Raw genomic sequence first — 21083 nt, 5'->3', positions numbered from 1 at the left:
GGATGCCTGGGTGGCACAGTCAGTTAAGTGTCCATCTCTTGGTTTCAGCTCAGGTCATGATCTCGGGGTTGTGGGGTCAAGCTCCATGCCAAGCTCTGCACTCAGTGGGGAGTCTGCTTCAGATTCTCTCTCTTCCCTCTCCTGCCCTTCTCTCCTGCGTGTGCGCACATTCTCTCTCTCAAGCAAATAAATGTTAAAACAAAAAACCAAAACAAGGGGCGTCTGGGTGGCTCAGTGGGTTAAAGCCTCTGCCTTCGGCTCAGGTCATGATCTCAGGACCCTGGTATCGAGCCCTGCATCGGGCTCTCTGCTCAGCAGGGGGCCTGCTTCCTCCTCTCTGCCTGCCTCTCTGCCTACTTGTGATCTCTGTCAAATAAATAAATAAAAATCTTTAAAAAACAAAACAAAACAAAACTGCTGCACTGAGGTATGGTTGAAGCAAAGCCCTTCTCTTTTCTTAGGAATAAACCAATCTGTGCTGTGTGGCAGCCAGGAATGAAGAACAGACAGGGCTAGAGGGATTATTTGGTTACTAATGGTATTCCTGACTAGAAATTCTAGCATCTTTTCCTTCAGAAACAAAATTATAAAAGGTAACTAAGGTTTTGTAAGATTGTAGATCTATTGAGGTTTGGGGGTTTAGCTAGGTATTTTTCATCTCTTTATAACTTTGTTCCTATGGGAAAATGTTCCATGTTCCAAACAACACATGTGCAAATGCATTTTGAATATGATTCCATTTGTAAAGTGACCAGGAAGAAGATATGGGGAAGATGTTGGGTGTTGCCTGTTGTTTTTTATTACAGGAAGGTACAGGGGCTTGAGTATGGAACTTTGATGCATCAGCCTAAATTCTCTCTTATCACCTATATCACCTTACTTAAAATGCTGGAACTAAAACATAAAACAGCCCATTGTTTTAAGTATAACTCAACTATCAAATCACTTTTAGGTAGAGTTTTTTGTTATTTTGTTTTCCTTCTGTGTGTGTGTGTGTGTGTGTGTGTGTGTGTGTGCGCGCGTGCGTGTGTTTAAAACAATTTGCCTAGAAAAGAAAATCTCTTGATCTTAGCTACTATTCATTTTTATGGTATACATAAAATGGATGCTTGGAATTTGAGATATTCTGGTTATAGATGAAACTTTTTCCTTTCAAAAGAGATATTCCCCTCTAATGTTAGTTTAGTCTTTGAAGATACCTAAGGAGGGGAGTAATGTTTAGTTCTCTGTAGATGAGGTGAGGATAATGCCAACTATTTGTGAAAGACTGAACAAATAGAGCTTCAGAAGACCAACGTGGTACAGGGATTTTGGAACCTAGGTAATACCTGAGCCCCACTTCCTGTTGTTCTTCAGGCCTTTCTGCTCTATCTATCATTTATTTTTTTTTTTTTTTTTGAAGATTTTATTTGTTTATTTGACAGAGGGATCATGAGTAGGCAGAGAGGCAGGTAGAGAGACAGGGGGAAGCAGCCTCCCCGAGCAGAGAGCCTGATGCTCGATCCCAGGACCCTGAGATCATGACTTGAGCCGAAGGCAGAGGCTTAACCCACTGAGCCACCCAGGCGCCCCTATCATTTATTTTTTATGTAGGCTCCACAGTGGGCATAGAACCCAACAAAGAGCTTGAACTCAGAAGCCTCAGGTCAAGACCTGAGCTGATATCAGGAGTCAGTCACTTAACTGATTGAGCCATCCGGCACCCCTCTACTTAATTTACCTTAATAGTCTTTTTAGATCTCAGATTTTAGAAGAAACCCTTGAAGAAATGGATAGTACTTCTATGTTGCTTTGAATATTGACTGACCTCTAAGCCGTATTAGTTGGCCTTTTAATATTCAATACAAGTTCTGTAGCTCTTACTCTGGTAGGCCTTGGGAAACCTTTTATTTTACTTTGGTGCCCGAAGAAGGTTAATTATATTAATTACACGCACACATACAAACACGCTTAAGACATCCTGACATAGTTTATTGAATATAAATTATTCCTCAATAAAATTGAGGATTATTTCCATAAAGAAAAATTTTCTGGGGCTCCTGGGTGGCTTGTTGGTTAAGCGTCTGCTTTTGACTCAGGGCATGTTCTCAGGATCCTGGGATTCAGCGCCCTGCTCAGTAGGGAGTCTGCTGCTCTCTCTCCCTCTGCCTCTCCCCTGCTTATGTGTGTGTATGTACTCTCTATCTTTAAACTCTTTAAAAAGATTTTACTTACTTATTTGAGAGAGAAAGAGAGAGCACACAGAGGGAGATGGAAAAGCAGACTCCCCGCTGAGCAGGGAGCCCAGTGTGGGACTCTATCCCAGGACCCTGGGATCATCACCTGAGCCAAATGCAGATGCTTAGCTGACTAAACCACCCAGGCATCCCAAATAAAATCTTAAAAAAAAAAAAAAAAAAAAAAGAGGGGCTCCTGGGTGGCTCAGTGGTTAAAGCCTCTGCCTTCAGCTCAGGTCATGATCTCAGGGTCCTGGGATCGAGTCCCGCATCGGGCTCTCTGCTCAGCAGGGAGCCTGCCTCCTCCTCCTGTCTCTCTCTGCCTGCCTCTCTGCCTACTTGTGATCTGTCAAATAAATTTAAAAAAAAATCTTTAAAAAAAATTAAAAAAAAAAAAGGAAAAAGAATTCTTTAAAAAAAAAGAAAAAGAGGGGCGCCTGGGTGGCTCAGTGGTTAAGCCTCTGCCTTCGGCTCAGGTCATGATCCTAGGGTCCTGGGATCGAGCCCCACATCGGGCTCTCTGCTTGGCAGGGAGCCTGCTTCCTCCTCTCTCTCTGCCTGCCTCTCTGCCTACTTGTGATCTCTGTCTGTCAAATAAATAAATTTAAAAAAAAAAGAAAAAGAAAAAATTCCTTTTTTCCAAATATAATATGACAACCTGCTTTGGAATATTAAAAATATTTCCTTAAAAATGAAAATTTAAGAGCATGCACAACAATTGTTATGCTCCATGGAATCTGATTCTTTTGTTTTAAAATTCATTATATTCGGGACGCCTGGGTGGCTCAGTTGGTTGGACGACTGCCTTTGGCTCAGGTCATGATCCCGGAGTCCCTGGATCCAGTCCCGCAGGGGGCTCCCAGCTCCACGGGGAATCTCTTTCTCTCTCTGACCTTGTCCTCACTCATTCTCTCTCTCACTGTCTCAAATAGATAAATAAAATCTTAAAATAGAATAAAATAAAATAAAATTCATTATTTTATTGAACAAAAGATGGCTGTGTTGAATTGAGAAACAGGTGGGACATTTTCAGGTATTTCAAAATATTTTTATTATACCTAGGTTTTCCTGTGATGGTACTTGCTATTTTAGTAGAATTTGACCTATATTTTATCCTGTAGGAAAAAGAAGAAACCAAGTGTTTGTTAGCCACCTACCGCCTTGTTCTGCTATGCATTGATAGGTAGAAACTTGAGTCCCATTGAATTTTTAACTCTGTGCCCTATATTTTTAGTACCTTGTAGAGATTGAATCTGCAAATCATCTTTGAAAGATAAATGACTTGATTTAGTTATATCAAGCAGGAAAACTGTCTTCCATATAGAACTGTGTATCTTGGAAAAAAGCTAGACTAATATCACACTGAAATGATCTTAACTGTGGAATCCTTGATTAGACCTGATTTGTTTTGCACATACTGTATAGCTCCTTAGAGATGATCAGATTTCAGTGAGGATGAACAGATGTCCTGGTTTTATCAGAAATTTCACATTGCCATGCCTTTCACAAAAGCCAATCTTCACTCTCTCTGTCTGATTTTGTTGACGTGCTTTTAAAACTTTTTATCCAAATATTGGTTTGAATACACAGACTTTGCTCTTTACTTGTAAGATTATCTAATTGTCAGGTGGTATCCTTACCCCTAACAGAACAGAAAGAAGAAAAAGAAGAAAATTAAAGGCAAAAATTAGAAAGTATAGCATAGTCTGTATTTATTTGAACTTTAAAGTGTTTAATAGTAGGATCTAAGTTCCATAAAATGTTTCTCTGTTTTGTTCGCTGCTATATCCTCAGTACCTAGAACAGAACCTGCATCTAACAGATGCTCAGTAAGTATTTATACAATAAATATTAATTGTTTCTGTGAGAGGGTTTATTCACTTTTGTTTAAGGTAGGCAGTTACTCATCTTCATAAGCACTGGCTGGTGTTGAAGATACCTTCATTCCATTTATTTCCCTTTAATCTCAATATAGAGGGGATATCTAGAGACTGCATCAGCCTTCAGAAGGACTGAAAGTATTGTCTTTTACTGTGGAAAATAAACCAAGACGGGGAAAGCCAGTTCCCTTTGTTTCCTTTGCATTTTAGAGTTAGAGATGGAAGAAATGTGAGTTTACTAGGTAAGAATTGGCTCCCCCCTCCCCATTAAAAAATGTGTGTGTATGGAATAAATGTCCAGTTTAACTAGTTCAGTTCCATTAAGTGCATTTACATTTTCAGGCAGCTATCAGCATCCATCTCCAGAACTTTTTCATCATCCCACACTGGAACTGTATGCATGAAACAATAACTCCCCATTCCCCTCTCCCCTAGCCCCTGACAACCATGATTCTACATTCTAGAAGCTTGACTACTCTAGGTGCCTCATAGAAGTGTAATCCTATAACATCTGTCCCTTTGTGTCTGGTTCTTTTTTCTTTTCTTTCCCCGGATTTTCTAGTTTTTGCTCTGTCCCTAGACCTGGCCAGTGATGGATACAAAATAAGTATCCAAAGACAAGTTAATTCAGCACCTTGTTGCATGCCGCTAGGGGTTATATTAAAGCTTTGAAAATGTGATTCCTGCTCTTCATGTCTGTAGGCTCATCTCCTCCAAGTCCCGCTGATAGACCTGCACTGACAGTAATAGCAGAGATTAGTCTTTCTCCATGTTTCATAAAGCAAATTGTTCTTCTTTTAGCCTGATGATGAACTGGGAAATTACTAGTCCGTTGTTGTAATTGTTTATACAGACACTAAGGCAAACTCTACATAAGGGACAGCAACTGCAAGAGAGGAGGTTTTGATTGCAGTTTCATTAAGAAATTATGCTCATAACTTGTTTCTTTTCTATTTTCTATTTCTTTGTATCTTCTTTTTTTTTATTAGAAAGGGTTTTTTTTTTGTTTGTTTTTTGTTTTTTGGGTTGTTTTTTTTTTTTGACCGAGATCACAAGTAGGCAGAGAGGCAGGCAGAGAGAGAGAGGAAGGGAAGCAGGCTCTCTGCTGAGCAGAGAGCCCGATGTGGGGCTCGATCCCAGGACCCTGGGATCATGACCTGAGCCGAAGGCAGAGGTTTTAACCCACTGAGCCACCCAGGCACCCCTCTTTGTATCTTCTTTATTCCTTCCCTCCCTTCCCTTTCCTTCTTTTTCCAGTCTATCCCTTTGTCCCTCCTTTCTTTCCTTTTCCTTCCTTCCTTCCTTCCCTCCCTTCCTTCCTTCCTTCCTTCCTTCCTTCCTTCCTTCCTTCCTTCCTTCTTTTTCATTCTCATCTTTCTGAGTAGTTGCTACAGAGACAAGCAGACCCTATGGCCCAAATATAAATAAAATAGTCATAGCTCTCTTATCAGGCTACCCAGAAGGATAGGGAGAAAGAGACTAAGAGAACTAAACTGAAGGACGAAATATCCCTAATTTTTTTTTAAAGGACAGAAACTAACTTGTTCAGAGAAAAAGGAAATATACTGTGAGATCTAATGGGTAAAGAAAGAAGGAGACAGAAAGCCTTGGAGAATGATTTGAAAAGTAACTTATGCAATTTAGATTTCAAGTAGGATCTTAATCTATGGACTATTGTAGAGCCTCCTAAGCAGAACATTAAACATAGGACCAGTGAAGAGATGTTCTACCACTGTATTCCTTGCTCACTGACACTGGGCAGATGATTTCTGCTATCCTTGACTTCATTTTCTCAACCTGTAAAATGGAGGGTCACCATTTAACCATAGGAGTTTGGGCTGAAGCCATTAGAATATGAAAGTCATTTTTTATTATTTATTTTTTTAAGATTTTATTTTTAAGAAATCTTTATACCCAATGTGGGTCTTGAACTCATAGCCCTGAGACCAAAAGTTGTGTGCTATACTGACTGACCCAGCCAGGTGCCCCGAAGGTGTTTTTAAATTCAATTTTTTGATGTATATAAATACAGGTGTTACTGTGCCAGAGACAGAAGTATTGACAATGAGAAATTACCCAAAACCAAGATTGGTTTCTGTTACAAAGGTGGAAATAGTTTTCATGGAATTCAGTAACCTCAGTGTTCTGGGATTTCTGTGACTTTCAGGATTAGGAGAATATTCCACTCCTTGTTTAAATATGAAGGGATAGGGGCGCCTGGATGGCTCAGTCCTGTAGCATCTCCCTTCAGCTCGGGTTATGATCCCAGAGTCCTGGGATCGAGTCCCATATCAGGCTCCCTGCTCTGTGGGAAGCCTGCTTCTCCCTCTCATAATCCTTCTGCTTGTGTTCCCTCTCTCTCGCTGTCTCTCTCCCTGTCAAATAAATAAATAAAAGCTTTAAAAAAAATTCATAGCAAAAATGGATTTTTTTTAAATATGAAAGGATATATATTGCCATTATTGCCCTGCCCCCACTTCTAAATTTACATTGCCAGTATTTATAAAGTTTACTGGTCACAAATAGATTCTTATATCTCCCATTCCTTGTTATAGGGCCCTCTTGGAGTTCAATATGCTTTTATTGGCACTTACTTTGGTTTTCTTTACAGCAGCAGCTGCTAATTAGTGACAGCTTTTGAGCAAGCAGCTTGTCATTTTTGGCAGGGGTAGGGGACATCCATAGCAATTCAAGAGTATATTTTCACTTACTAAATTTACTTTGCTTCATGGAAAGACATCTCAAGTAAAAAATAGTCTGTAGTCAAAGGTGGCTGTATTTACTGAAATATCTTCCTGAGTTGGCATTTGGTCCCATGATTGAAGAACTCTCAGGAGATTAAAAAATAGGTTCAGTGTCTATCAGACCGATGCCATTAGTCCTGAGTCATCCTTCTAACGTTAATTTACATTCTGGATGTAGAACCTCATCATCTCTTTTTGGCACAATAATAAATCTTTCTGGATTGTATTTGGTAGTATGCATGGTAACCAAAGGAGTGAATTGTTGATAAATGTTGTGCTTTCCGTTTTTACTCAGCTTCTTTCTTAAGACATAATTAAAGCAAAGAAACAGTTTAATTTGCATAAAGGAGAAGCTTTCTTTGGAATTTCAGCTTTTATTAGCACCATCGTATTTCATGTAATTCTCCTCTTTGAAATTGCTGCACTGAGTTGTGAGCTCTATTTTACAAACTTGTCATGATGTTTATGGAATGGTACATTGCAATTATATTTATCTTTTTTTTCTTTTTTCTTTTTTTTAAAGATTTTATTTTATTTATTTGTCAGAGAGAGAGAGGGAGAGAGAGCAAGCACAGACAGACAGAATGGCAGGCAGAGGGAGAAGCAGGCTCCCTGATGAGCAAGGAGCCCGACGTGGGACTCGATCCCAGGATGCTGTGATCATGACCCGAGCCGAAGGCAGCTGCTTAACCAACTGAGCCACCCAGGCGTCCCACAATTATATTTATCTTGATTAGCAACAATAATGAGTCAAAACCTCTGTCACAGTTTCCATAAAGTGTGATTCAGTCCCATTATTCCTGTAATAAGGATTCAAGTTAATGACTTCCACAGTGTCGAAAATAACATCTTGAAGAGAATAACTGACCTACCATTCATTTCCCCCAATTTAAGTTCTTTTTGTAACACGGGGGTCTACCAAAATTATATTTAACACCCAGTTATTGATTATGTACCAAGTATTGTGTTGAGGAAATCCAAATGAATGAGAAATAGTTCCTGCCCTGGGATAACTTCTAGTCTAGTAGTTGAGTAACAGATAACTCAAAATTGCTTTGGATCTTATGCCCAGAGTGTAGTATAAATTCTAATTCCAGAGGGGTAATGCATTCCATCTTTTTTTCTTTTTTAAGATTTTTTCTATTTATTAGAGAGATGGAGAGAGACCACAAGTAGGCAGAGCAGCAGGCAGAGGGAGAGGGAGAAGCAGGCTCCCCACTGAGCAGGGAGTCCAATGTGGGGCTCGATCCTAGCACCCCGGGATCATGACCTGAGCCGAAGGCAGCCGCTTAACCAGTTGAGCCACCCAGGCGCCCCAGCATTCCATCTTTAAAAAATGGGATGTTCAAGGGGCTCCTGGGTGGTATAGTCGGTTGAGTGTCCAACTCTTGGTTTCAGCTTGGATCGTGAGATGGAGCCCTGTGTTGGGCTCTGGACTCAGAGCAGTTTGCTTGATATTCTCCCTCCCTCTTCACTGGCTCTCCCCCCCCCACCCCGCCCACTCAAATAAATAAATAAATAAATCTTGAAACAAATGGGATGATCGAAATGATAAAAGGCATGGGATACAAGTATTGTGTTGATTCTTTTTTTAGCTAGAGATATTAAAGATTGTATGAGGCACCTTTAATGAGAGTATGGAATGGCCCAGTGCCCTTGTCTCAAATCTTCCCTTGACATGTTGCACAACACTATTAAATTCAGAAGTTGTCTTCCACATCAGAGTAACTGCTACTTCATGGCATGGATTAGTGAACCAACATGATTTCTTAATATTCAATTAATATTCTGCACTGAGCACAGTAACATAATTATTTCTGTATTTTTCATATTAGTATGCATCAATTATCACAGGGATTTATCATTTACACCCTGTCTGTAACTATGCGTCGGTGTTAGGCAAGTCGATGTTTAGTTATTGATGTAAGGTGAACAGTTATATTGAGATAACTGACTTTAGTAGCTTTTTTTTTTTTAAGATTTTATTTATTTGACAGAGAGAGATCACAAGTAGGCAGAGAGAGAGAGAGAGAGGAGGAAGCAGGCTCCCTGCAGAGCAGAGAGCCCGATGTGGGACTCTATCCCAGGGCCCTGAGATCGTGACCTGAGCTGAAGGCAGAGGCTTAACCCCTGAGCCACCCAGGTGCCTCTGACTTCAGTAGCTTTTAAGATCCTATCTTACCCCCAGAACATTTCACTAGTCTCCTTTGTATTAATGATATTGTCCCTTTAATGAGAAATGTTTCCTGCCAGCAGAAAAACCTGAGTTTAGAATGATCTCTGGTGATGGATAGTAGTGTATCTAAGGGAAACCCAGTAAGGAATTCAGGAACAAATATAACAAATGTAACCACTCTGCTTCTTATAGGAAATGTCGCAGTGCTAATTCTGACCACAGGTGGTCAGGATCTAGGTTTTGGCCTCATTGGAAAGTTACCCACTTCCAGAACAGTTCTCGTTATTCTCCTCCCACTGTCTTTTACAATCTAAAGCATTTAGCTGATTTCTTTCTTTTTCTTTCTTTCTTTCTTCAAGATTTTATTTATTTATTTGACAGAGAAAGAGATAGTGAGAGAGGGAACACGAGCAGGTGGAGTGGGAGAGGGAGAAGCAGGCTTCCCGCCCAGCAGAAAGCCCAAAGTGGGGCTTGATCCCTGAGCCAAAGGCAGACATGTAACAACTGAGCCAGCCAGGTGCCCCGTGTTTAGCTGATTTCTGATTGATTTCGAGGAGTGAAGGTGAGCCACCAGACACCTAATATGGCTGGCTTCCTTTGATTGTGTTTGGAGGTTGGTCATCTTGATGGTCTCTGACCTTTAGGAAAGGGGAGTCCCATTTAAAACATTTTTGGATTGCCAAATAATTTTTCATATCTATTTGTGAGTTGTACTTTGTAGTATTCTACTTTGTAGCTTTTATCATAAAGCAGTCTTGAGTTACAGATACCATGTCATGCATTAGGTGAAGGGTCTTCGAGAGCATGAGCCCTGAAGGCAGGCAGCCTACGTGTCCATCCCAGCTCCTTCAGTTGCTTGCTGCAGGACTTCAGGCAAATTCCCTAACTCTTAAACCTGTTTCATCATCTATTAAAAGGGGGATAATAATAGATTTGTCATGAGGATTAGCTGAGGAAGCATATAACGTGCATACAACAGTACATAGTGTAGTAAGAGCTCCTTGAATGTTTACCATGACTAGTATTACTCTTATTACTCCTCCTAGGGCTTGTACCCTCTTTTTTTCCTTTCCCATGCAAATTCCTTTCTTATTTTTTAAGGTTTGATGATTAAGTACAGGAAAGTCTTGGGAATTTAATAGTTTATTTTGTTTCCAACACGAAATAGTTTCTAGTTGGGTAGCAGCAGTTAATTTAGCATATGTAACAAACTAATAAGTTTTTCCTTAAACCTCAGACTGTCTTCGTTTCAAGCAAGGTATTCTCAAGAGTGGGTTACATACTCTCCATCATCAAAGCCTAGAATCTTTAGAACAAGAGCTTCTCTCAGAAAAAGCCTCCTGTCTCCATTGCCACCACAACCTGAAACTAAAGAGGTAGAAGCCACACAGAGCCCTATGATGTGCTGTAGGAGCCCTTCCGCAGGACCCATCACATTTTCTTGTAAGTTGTATGTGGATAGCTACGCCAGGAATCCATCTGGTTGAGAAAATTTTAAATGTCTTCATTTGTCCTTCCTTTTCCTTTACTTTTATACTCAAAAGGACTAATTTTGGGACGCCTGGGTGGCTCAGTTGGTTGAGCAGCTGCCTTCGGCTCAGGTCATGATCCCAGCGTCCTGGGATCGAGTCCCACATCGGGCTTCTTGTTCTGTGGGGAGCCTGCTTCTCCCTCTGCCTGCCACTCTGCCTGTGCTCGCTCTCTCTCTCTCTTTCTGACAAATAAATAAATAAAATCTTTAAAAAAAAAAAAAGAGTAATTTTGTTGTCTCCAGGAAGACTGAATGTATGGATGCTTGCTTAATTTAAAGAAGTCTGTGTAAGGGGTGCCTGAGTGGCTCAGTGGGTTGAGCCTCTGCCTTCGGCTTGGGTCGTGGTCTCGGGGTCCTGGGATTGAGCCCTGCATCGGGCTCTCTGCTCGGCGGGGGGCCTGCTTGCCCCCCTCTCTCTCTGCCTGCTTCTCTGCCTACTCGTGATCTCTCACTCTCTCTCTCAAATAAATTAAAAAAAAAAAAAACAAACTTAAAAAAAGTCTATGTGAGAATGCTGTTTTTTCTTTGGGGGAGTGGGAGCTCGAGCTCTTCAGTGTTATTCTATAACTATTCAAGGTCACTACCTAAAGAAGATTTAAAATCTTATTTTCTATCCTCTTCTCCTTTTTGTTATTAGTCATGTAGTCTTTTTTCCATGTCTGATCTAAGAAACTATATAATCATTGTATGCATGCTTGTTTATGCTACTGGTTGGTGGTCAGCATGCTTGTTTATGCTACTTGTTGGTGGTCAGCACTGAATCTGGCCAGTGCCTTAGCATGTTTGACGACTAATAGGACTTTAGTTTGAGAGGAGGAAGGCTAAAGATTTATTTTTATATCAATCAACTGGGGACCTCATATGTTGTCACATTTATTATGGCCAAAATACCATTTTATTTTTAGGTGAACTCTGGAGCACTACTAAAAATCTGGACTGGTTCCAATCCTGTTCTTTTCCTCACATTTAAGTCTGCATTAAATCTGGTAGCTCTTAAAAGTTCCACTGCCGTTTAAAAAGTGTAGCTGCTTGTGATCTTACTGTCTTTTTGTCAAGTGAAACACTTTAGCTTGCCTTGGTTCTGAGTCTCATACTTGGTTTGTTTTTCTCTGGAGCTTTACTGGAAACCAAATGCTCTTGCGTACTAGCTGCAGAAGCGGGAGGGGAAGTTGGCAAGAATTAACTGCTTTCTGTTTGGTCTGTCTGAGGCAGCTGACCTTTTGGAAGGAAATCGCTGCTCTTTGCTTCTTCCTGTAACAGTGCAGCCTGTGAAAGAAAATACATACCATGATCCTGGCTTGGGGCGCAAGCTGTTGGTTAAGAGGCGGGAGTCTTTCACTGCCTCTGTTCTGTGGTGTAGGAACAAGGATTCAAGTGCTAAGTTGTGTAGATATCATAGTCGATATGTAGCAAGGGAGAACGTGTCTCTGGAAAAAGTAGTTTGTTTTAGTAAAAGTATTTGTATTGTATTGCAGAGTCCCAATGTTAATGCTGTGGTAAACATGGACAATTACTTTGTGCACAATTTTAGTGCATCTCAATGTTGAACGTCTTGGTATCAGTAGTACCTCTTACACTGTATAGTCTTTTTTCCTGAGAAGCCAAACAGTTAGATTTTTTAAGATGTGAACTCTTTTTTCTTTCTTTTTTTTTTTTAAGATTTTATTTATTTATTTGAAAGAGAGAGACAAAATGAGAGGGAACACAAGCAGAGGGAGTGAGAGAAGGAGAAGCAGGCTCTGTGCTGAGCAGGGAGCCCAGTGCGGGACTCAGTCCCTGGGACCCTGGGATTATGACCTGAGCCGAAGGCAGATGCTTAACAACTGAGCCACCCAGGTGCCCCAAAGATGTGAACTCTTATTTAAATGTCATTTCATGAGGTGTCTGGATGGTTCAGTTGGTTAAGTGTCTGCCTTCAGCTCAGTTCATGATTTCGGGGACCCAAGATCAAGCCCCATGTCGGGCTCTCTGCTCAGCGGGCTGCTTCTCTCTCTCCTTCTGCTCCCCCCACCCCCACCACTCATGCTATCTCTGTCTCTCTTTCTCAAATAAATAAATGCAATCTTTTAAAAAATATGTCATTTCAGGGATGCCTGAGTGGCTCAGTCGGTTGGGCGTCTGCCTTCGGCTTGGGTCATGATCCCAGGGTCCTGGGATTGAGTCCCACATCGGGTTCTTTGCTCAGCAGGGAGCTTGCTTTTACTCTACCTCTGCCTGCCACTCCCCTGCTTGTGTTCTCTCTCTCTCTGACAAATAAATAAATAAAATCCTCTAAAAAATGTCATTTCACCTCACAATTAGCCTTTTTTTTTTTAAAGATTTTATTTATTTATTTGACAGATAGATCACAAGTAAGCAGAGAGGCAGGCAGAGAGAGAGGAGGGGAAGCAGGCTCCCCGCTGAGCGGAGAGCCTGACATGGGGCTCGATCCCAGGACCCTGAGATCATGACCTGAGCCAAAGGCAGAGGCTTAACCCGCTGAGCCACCCAGGAGCCCACAATTAGCCTTTTTAAAAAAAGATTTTATTTATTTATTTGACAGAGAGAGAGAGAGAGACATAGTGAGAAAGGGAACACAAGCAGGGAGAGTGGGAGAAGGAGAAGCAGGCCTCCCGCCCAGCAGGGAGCCCAATGCAGGGCTTGATCCCAGGACCCTGGGATCATGACCTGAGCTGAAGGCAGATGCTTAACAACTGAGCTACCCAGGCGCCTCCAGAATTAGCTTCTTAATATACCTGCTACCCATTGTTGGACCATCTTTTCTACAGGACATGTTTTACTGAAACACAGTGAGTATTACACTTCACACCCTGATATTATTTTCAGAAGGCCACAGATGGGTTCATAAATGGAATATCAGCCAGTGAGTAACAAAGGAACTAGCTGATGGGATGGCTCTCTCTTAAAGAGAGGATTTTGGTCTTCCATTATTTTAACCAAAACCTATTTAGGTTCATTTTTTATTTTGTTTTTTGAAATGATTTATATTCAAGTAACTCTCTGTAAGCAAAAATGAAGTCGATTATGATTATTGGTAAATGCAGAGAACACAGCTATGTGAAAAGAGGGCAGAATACTGTGTTCTCCATTTAGTTGGGTTTCACTGGATGGGTGTGCTTTTCCATCGTATTATTTGTTTCACTCCTAGTATTTACTGTTGATAGTATAGGTTGTTGGGTGAGCATTAGTGTCAATGTGCAGAAAAGATACAGAGTAGCGTAGGGAGAACTATCTCAGGGTTTCCTTAGGGAGATTTCCCTACAATATTTCTTCTCTGTTTTTGGAAACTGGTCCAATCTGTTCAGCCTTCCTGAGACAGTGAAAAATCCCAGAGGGAGTGCTTAGGCTTTGGGTATATGTTCTTGGCACAAAGTAAGTCGGTATCAACATAACAGGAAGACTATCCTGCAGTTCTCTTGGCCTAGGAGCAAAGTGAGGAACCAATGGCTAAAGCTTTCTGGGATCTGGTCTTCTAACTATAATCTTCAGTGGCCTTGAATTGTTACTTTTGAACTATCAAGGACCTTTACGTAGGCCAGTTGTGTTCAGGTGTATCATTAAGGATAAAGGAAGTATAGTTTTGAAATGCAATTCTTGCACTGCTGTGAGTGGTGTTCTGTGTATTTCATTCTGTTTACAATTGGTACAAGTTTACAGGGACAGTTAGTCATATCAAGGATGAAAAAAGAGCCAAATATGAACCTAAGTATGTACTATTTCTTGTCTTGAAATATAACTTTCCCAAACTTTTTTTTTTTCTTTTCTATTTTCCATGTTTCTTTTAGAAGTCACAATAAAACCTCCTAAATTCAAACTCCATTACCCCTGAGATTACTAATCCTAACCTGGTCTAAATTACGGTTTACCTGCCCCCTTTCTTCCCCTATTGGTATTCCAAACATTTTGGTATGAACATTTTCAAACACACACAAAATTAGAGAATAGTATATAATGAATATCTATAAATTCATCCCTCAAGTTCAAAAATTACCAAAGTTTTTAAAATTTTTTTTCTTCTACTCTCCACAAACACACTCTTTTGTTTCTTCTGGACAAAGGCAAATACTTCAAAGTATATTTTTGTGCCATTTACTTTTATACTACTTCGAAAAGAAGATTTTACTAAACAAAAGAATAAAATGAACAGTTATTGAATGCACGGCAAATGAAATATAAAGAGATGGCAAAATTACAGATTAATCTTAGCCATTAATAGTCTTGAACTACTATTTGAAAACATACTATGTTGCTATATATTTGAAAGTGATAGAATTGGGGCACCTGGGTAGTCAGTTAAGCATCTACCTTTGGCTCAAGTCATAATTCTAGGGTCCTGGGATGGAGTCCTGCTTTGGGTTCCCTGTTCAGCTGGGAGCCTGCTTCTCCCTTTGGCCCTTCCCCATGTTCATGTGCCTGTGTGCACCCTATCACAAAATAAATAAATTTAAAAATCATTTTAAAAAAGCGAACTTTTTTTTTTTTTTTTTTTTTTTTAAGATTTTATTTATCAGGGCACCTGGGTGGCTTAGTTGGTTAAGGTGCTGCCTTCAACTCAGGTCATGATCCCAAATTTTGGAATTGAGCTCCGCATCAGCCCCTGCTTAGCAAGGAACCCGTTTCTCCCTCTGCCTGCCATTCCCCCTGCTTGTGCTTGCTCTCTCCCTCTTTCTCTGTCCATTAAAATAATTAAAAAATATTTAATTTATCCATTTGACAGAGAGTGAGAATGGAAACAAAGCAGGGGGAGCAGTAGAGGAAGAAGGAGAAGTAGCCTTCCCACCCGTCACGGAGCCAGATGCGGGGCTTGATCCCAGGACCCTGCTTTTTTTTTTTTTTAAATAAAGATTTTATTTATTTATTTGACAGAGAAAGATACAGTGAGAGAGGGAACACAAGCAGGAGGAGTGGGAGAGGGAGAAGCAGGCTTCCTGCCAGAGCCAGGAGCCCAATGTGGGACTCCATCCCAGGAGCCTAGGATCAAGACCTGAGCTGAAGGCAGACGCTTAACCAACTGAGTCACCCAGGCACCCTGCCCCGTACTTCTTTTTAAAAAATGATAATTCTGAATTTTTTTACTATTTCATGCCCTACTTAAATCAGGACTACCTAATTTGAAAGAAAATGCCATAACCTGGATATTGTTTTGTGGGAAATATTTGTTTCTGTATCTTTTGCATGTCCCTTTATGGAACCATCCTATGGGATGAATTATACTAATTGCTCATGCTCATTAAACTTATATTTCAGATCTTACATTTTAAACAAAATTTCGAACTATAAAAAAGTTGTACCAAAATGCCTTCACCTAAATGGAACAACTGTTTATAGTTCTCTTTGACCTTTCTCTGTTATTTGTCCTCTAGCATATGTATTGTATACACTTTTCATTTAACATTCTTTTCTTTATATTTTTAAAGAATGTGTCTACATGGCATTATATTTCAATATTGCCTTTATATTTCATTTAAATTGCACAATATTCTATCAGATTAATATGTCACAGTTTAACCATCCTCCTGTTTTGGATTTAGGTTGTTTCTAGTTTCTTACTATTATATATTATAGGATCTAACCAATGGTTGTCCCTGGGAGTTGACCTAGTACAAGGTGCTCTTCAAAGCAAAGTTTGCTAAGTGAAAACTTAATACTGTAATTCTCAATGGCAAGAGGGAAGCTATGAACTTGAAAGAGGAAAATATTGGGAACATATGTAGATTTACTAATAAAGTGCCCTTTAAAAAATCAAAACAAGAAGGAAGGGATTATCTTTCATCTCAATGGTACAGAAAATCAGTATATTGCAGTGGCTGGGGAATTTTTATTTCCTGAACTAAAGGATTCAAACTATACAAAAGCCACATTCTAAGATGAGTTGGTCTTGATTAACAGTGTAAAATGGGTCCAGATATAAAACTTCATTAGAAATTCTGAGGCTGGGCGCCTGGGTGGCTCAGTTGGTTAGGCGACTGCCTTCAGCTCAGGTCATGATCCTGGAGTCCCGGGATCGAGTCCCACATCAGGCTCCCAGCTCCACGGGGAGTCTGCTTCTCCCTCTGACCTTCTCCTCGCTCATGCTCTCTCTCACTGTCTCTCTCTCTCTCTCTCTCTCAAATAAATAAAAAAAAAAAAAAAAAAAAGAAAGAAATTCTGAGGCTAACACAGGGCTACATGGCAGTCTCAGACCATTTCTTACTTTTCCATAATGCAGATGGGCATTATTTGTGGGCTATGGCAAATGTTTTTAGTTATCTGGAAAATGGTACTGATGTAGCTTCTTCCCAAATGGGCTGTTCAAGTTGCCTAATGGATTTCAACATAGAGATAATGATAATGCATGTGTATTCAAACTGCAGGACAGCGTGGCATGAAGGAGCCTGATTTGTATAACAGTGTCCTACAAGCTTCAGCACAAAGTCTGAGAAGCCTAGATTTTTATGTACTGCCAGGGACAATTTCAGGATAGGACTCAAAACTCTACTCTTACTATTTGTTTGTTTGTTTCTCTTTTCTTTTTCTTTTTCTTTCTTTTTTTTTTTTTTTAACTTTTGCCCTTGATTTTGATTTTGAAAACTTTTAAATTACTGAAAAATTGAAAGGATGACACAATAAATGCTCATGTACACCTTGTCTACATTGACCAGTTATTAACAGTTGTTGCCTTTGCTTTATCAGGCTCCCTACCACCCCCTCCCCCTCTTTCCTTTGAAAGTAAATTGTAGCCATCATGACCATGTTTTACCCTTAAATACTTGAGTATGTATCTACTAAGAATAGTCCTGTATAACCTCTATGCCATTATCAATCTCAAGAAATTTAACATTGACACAATAATATCCAGTATATAGGCTGTATTTAAATTTAATCTGAATTTAAAATTTTAATTTTTAATTGTCCTAGGAGTGTCCTTTAGAGATGTAGTTTGTTTTATTTTTTAAATTATACTCTAGGTAGTTATTGTGTCTCTTTTGTCTCCTTTAATCTAGGATAGTTCCACATTTTTCTGTCTTTCATAAGAGTTTTGTAATTTGGATTTGTCTGATTGTTCCATGAGTAGAGGTGGAACATTTAGTTTGTGTATTCTTTTCAGTAGATCGCATTCCGAGGCGTATGCAACGAGTACCCCCTTATCCGTGGTTTCGCTTTCTGAGGTTTCAGTTACCCATGGTCCTTCTGACATATTGTCAGAAGGTTCATAGTAGCCTAATGCGTACATGATGCTTACATCATTCACTTCAGCTCACGTCATCATGTAGGCATTACCATCGCAGGATGGATGAGTGCAGTGCGATGAGATGTTTAAAGAGCAGAAGAGACCACATTCGTATAACTTTTATTGTGTATGTTGTTACAATTGTTCAATTTTATTTTTAGTGATTGTTTTTAATCGCTTACTGTGCCTCATTTATAAATTAAACTTTATCTTAGGTATGTACGTGTAGGAAAAACATACTGTTTAGGGTTTGGTACTATCTGCGGTTCCAGGCATCCACTGAGGGGTCTTGGAACATATGTCCCACAGATAAGGGGGGACTAATGTATTGTCCGTTTGTTCCATGATTGGGGATGTTTGATTATTTTGTTAAGGTGTTGTTCTTCACCTCTTCCACTGAAACTGCCTTTTCCTCTTTATGAATAATAAATAATATGTGAGGTAGTACTTTGAGACTGTGTGAATATCCTGTTCTCAGCAAATACCACCCGATGGTTTTAGCGACTGTGATGATCCTTGTCTGAGTCCACTCTCTTTATTTTTGAAATCGTGCTTTTGGCTAAGATAGCTTATATTTAGGTGAGAGTTTTAAACATATGATAATCCACTGACTAACACTTGATCTGTATACTTAGAGATAGCTCCCCTCTCCCTTTCCTCCCCTCTCTCTACCTGCTCTCCACTTCTCCCTCTCCACCCTCCCCCCGACCCAACACTTTCCCCTCTCTCTTCTTCCCAAAGTAGTATGTAATGGTTTGGCTGTGATGTGAAGATTTATGACTGTCATCCCACAATATTATCATCTCTGTGTTGCCTGGGCAAATTTTTCCTTGTTTGTTTCTTTGTGAGCCAAATACTATCATTCTTTCTGTTCTCTTCCCATCTGCTTAATAATCTGATTTTGTTAGAGAATTGCCTTTCTGATTCCTTATACAGTACTGTTTAGAAATTTTTTTTTTTTAAAGAGCAGATGGCTCTGGTATTGACCTACTTCTAGATGAGATAGTTATACTCAAACCTTCTTACTTGACGTTAGTCCAGTTTTAATATGAGCAAAGTCTTAATCCATTATTATTGCTATTTAATATTTTGCCATCCTTCCAAGTTCCTATTACTAGGTGACCATGAGCGCTGAGTCTGTGTAATAATGTTGGTATTGACAGTAGGGCAGTAAACATAACCAAGGAACTTGCTCTTTATATTCTGTCCAAAGTCTTCAGTCATTAAATGGTGCTGATATGGTTAATAGTTTTGAATCCTGGTTCCTTGCCTTAGACTTTCTTAATCAGAAGCAATGTTTATCTGTCTTCTGTTTCATTTGCCAACTAGCCCAAGCCTTTGCCCAAATCAGAGTCTTGCCATATTTCTTATTCTTTTTTAAAATTATGAAATATAATAAACATGTAGAAAAATGCAAAACATAATATGACAAACCACCACAAAGTCCTTAGGACAGAGGCCTCCTATATAGTGGTGGACTGCCCAGATCCAGTGTGGATGGTGCCCCTCAGTAGTATGGGACCTGGAACAAAGTTTTCACTCCCAAAAGAAACCCATACTTCTTCCTTTTTTTTTTTTTTTTTTTTAAAGAATTTATTTATCTAATAGAGACACAGCAAGAGAGGGAACACAAGCAGGGGCGATTGGGGAGAGAGAAGCAGGCTTCCCGCCAAGCAAGGAGCCCAACGTGGGGCTCAATCCCAAAACCCTGGGATCATGACTTGAGCCGAAGACAGATGTTTAACGACTGAGCCACCCAAGAGCCCCAAAACCCATACTTCTTAAGAGTCACTCCACATTATTGCACCAGCCTACTTTGTGTCTATGGGTTTATCTATTCTGGACATTCCATATAATGGAATTTACAATATGTAGCTTTTTTTGTCTGGCTTCTTTCATTTAGCATGTATCACTGTCTCATTCCTTTCTGTGTCTGAATAATGTTCCCTTTTATCCATTTTATTTATTTTTAAAGATTTTATTTATTTATTTCACAGACAGATCACAAGTCAGCAGAGAGGCAGGCAGAGAGAGAGAGGAGGAAGCAGAGTCCCTGCTGAGCGGAGAGCCCGATGTGGGGGCTCGATCCCAGGACCCTAGGACCATGACCTGAGCTGAAGGCAGAGGCTTTAACCCCTGAGCCACCCAGGCGCCCCTCCATTTTGTTTTTTAATTTATATCCATGTTATCCATCCATTCATTGATAGGCATTTGGCTTGTTTTTACTTTTTCACTATCATGAATAATGCCACTTTGAACATTTTTGTGCAAATTTTTGTGGACGTATTTTTTCAGTTACCTTAGGCATATACCTATGAGCGGAACTACCGGGTCATATAGTAACTCCATATTTAACCTTTTGAAGAACTGTAAGATTGTTTTCCAAACCTATACCATTTTACAGTCCTGAGCCTCGATTTCCTCATCTATAAAATAGAGATAATAATAGTGCCTACCTTCTAGTATTTTTGTGAGGATTAAATGAGTAGATTCATAAAAGCACTTGCTGTTGTAAATAATATAGTTAGATATTCAGTAAGTGACAGTAAATTATAAATCTGGATGGTGGAAAATAACACTAATAAATGTTATTTAATTCATTTTAAATCATATTTCTGAAAATTTTTATTTTTTATTACTTTTTAAAAGCTTTTATTTATTTGTTTGCCACAGAGAAAGAGAGAGCACAAGTAGATGGAGCTGCAGGCAGAGGGAGAGGGAGAAGCAGACTCCTGCTGAGCAGGGAGCCTGATGTGGGACTTGATCCCAGGACCCTGGGATCATGACCCAAGCTGAAAGCAGATGCTTAACCAACTGAGCCACCAAGGCGCCCCTGAAATTTATTTTCATTTATTGGATGAATCAAAATATTTGTTGCTAATAATTCATAATTTAATTAGTAGGAGTCAGATGTGTTCTTGGAAGGAATAGGAAAAGATACAGCTCCCTGCTGGGGTACATTGGAATGGATGTTCTGTTCTTTTTTTTTTTTTCCTTTTAAAGTTTAGTATACTTAGTCTTACTCTTGTTACACTGCCCTTCACAATTCTTGACTCTCTCATTCAGAGGTGGGAGAACAGCTCTCCCAGTACTTTCCCACCACCATCCTTCCATTCTCATCTATACAAGTCCATCTGCCAGTAAAATTGACTAAAAAATGGGAATTCCATCTTTTAAAAGGAAGGTGAAGTTTATACTGCTGGATATTGGTTAAGGAGAAAGGTAGCAAGAATTCTTTATGGAGGGTTGACTTTGGAAAGGTTTATTGAAGTGAGTTAAAATTGGAGTCTCAAGAAATTTAACATTGACACAATAATATCCAGTAT

At 39.8% G+C, this 21083-nt stretch overlaps 1 protein-coding gene across 1 annotated transcript in view; it reads left to right on the top strand.

The window, feature by feature from the left end:
• Positions 1-10213: 10213 nt before the first annotated feature.
• The window catches only part of LOC111151253 (signal transducer and activator of transcription 5B), a 41350-nt gene continuing 30480 nt past the window's right edge, over positions 10214-21083 (top strand). The window contains exon 1 of the mRNA XM_022509117.1: positions 10214-10459. The gene's annotated coding sequence lies outside the window, so the exon portion shown is untranslated. The remainder of the gene's footprint in view (positions 10460-21083) is intronic.

This window comes from Enhydra lutris, unplaced genomic scaffold (genome assembly GCF_002288905.1).
Source record: "Enhydra lutris kenyoni isolate GAN:26980312 unplaced genomic scaffold, ASM228890v2 scaffoldscaffold26, whole genome shotgun sequence".
Classification (NCBI taxonomy): domain Eukaryota; kingdom Metazoa; phylum Chordata; class Mammalia; order Carnivora; family Mustelidae; genus Enhydra; species Enhydra lutris.
Note: the sequence above shows the minus strand (reverse complement) of the source record. Positions and strands in the feature narration are given on the sequence as shown.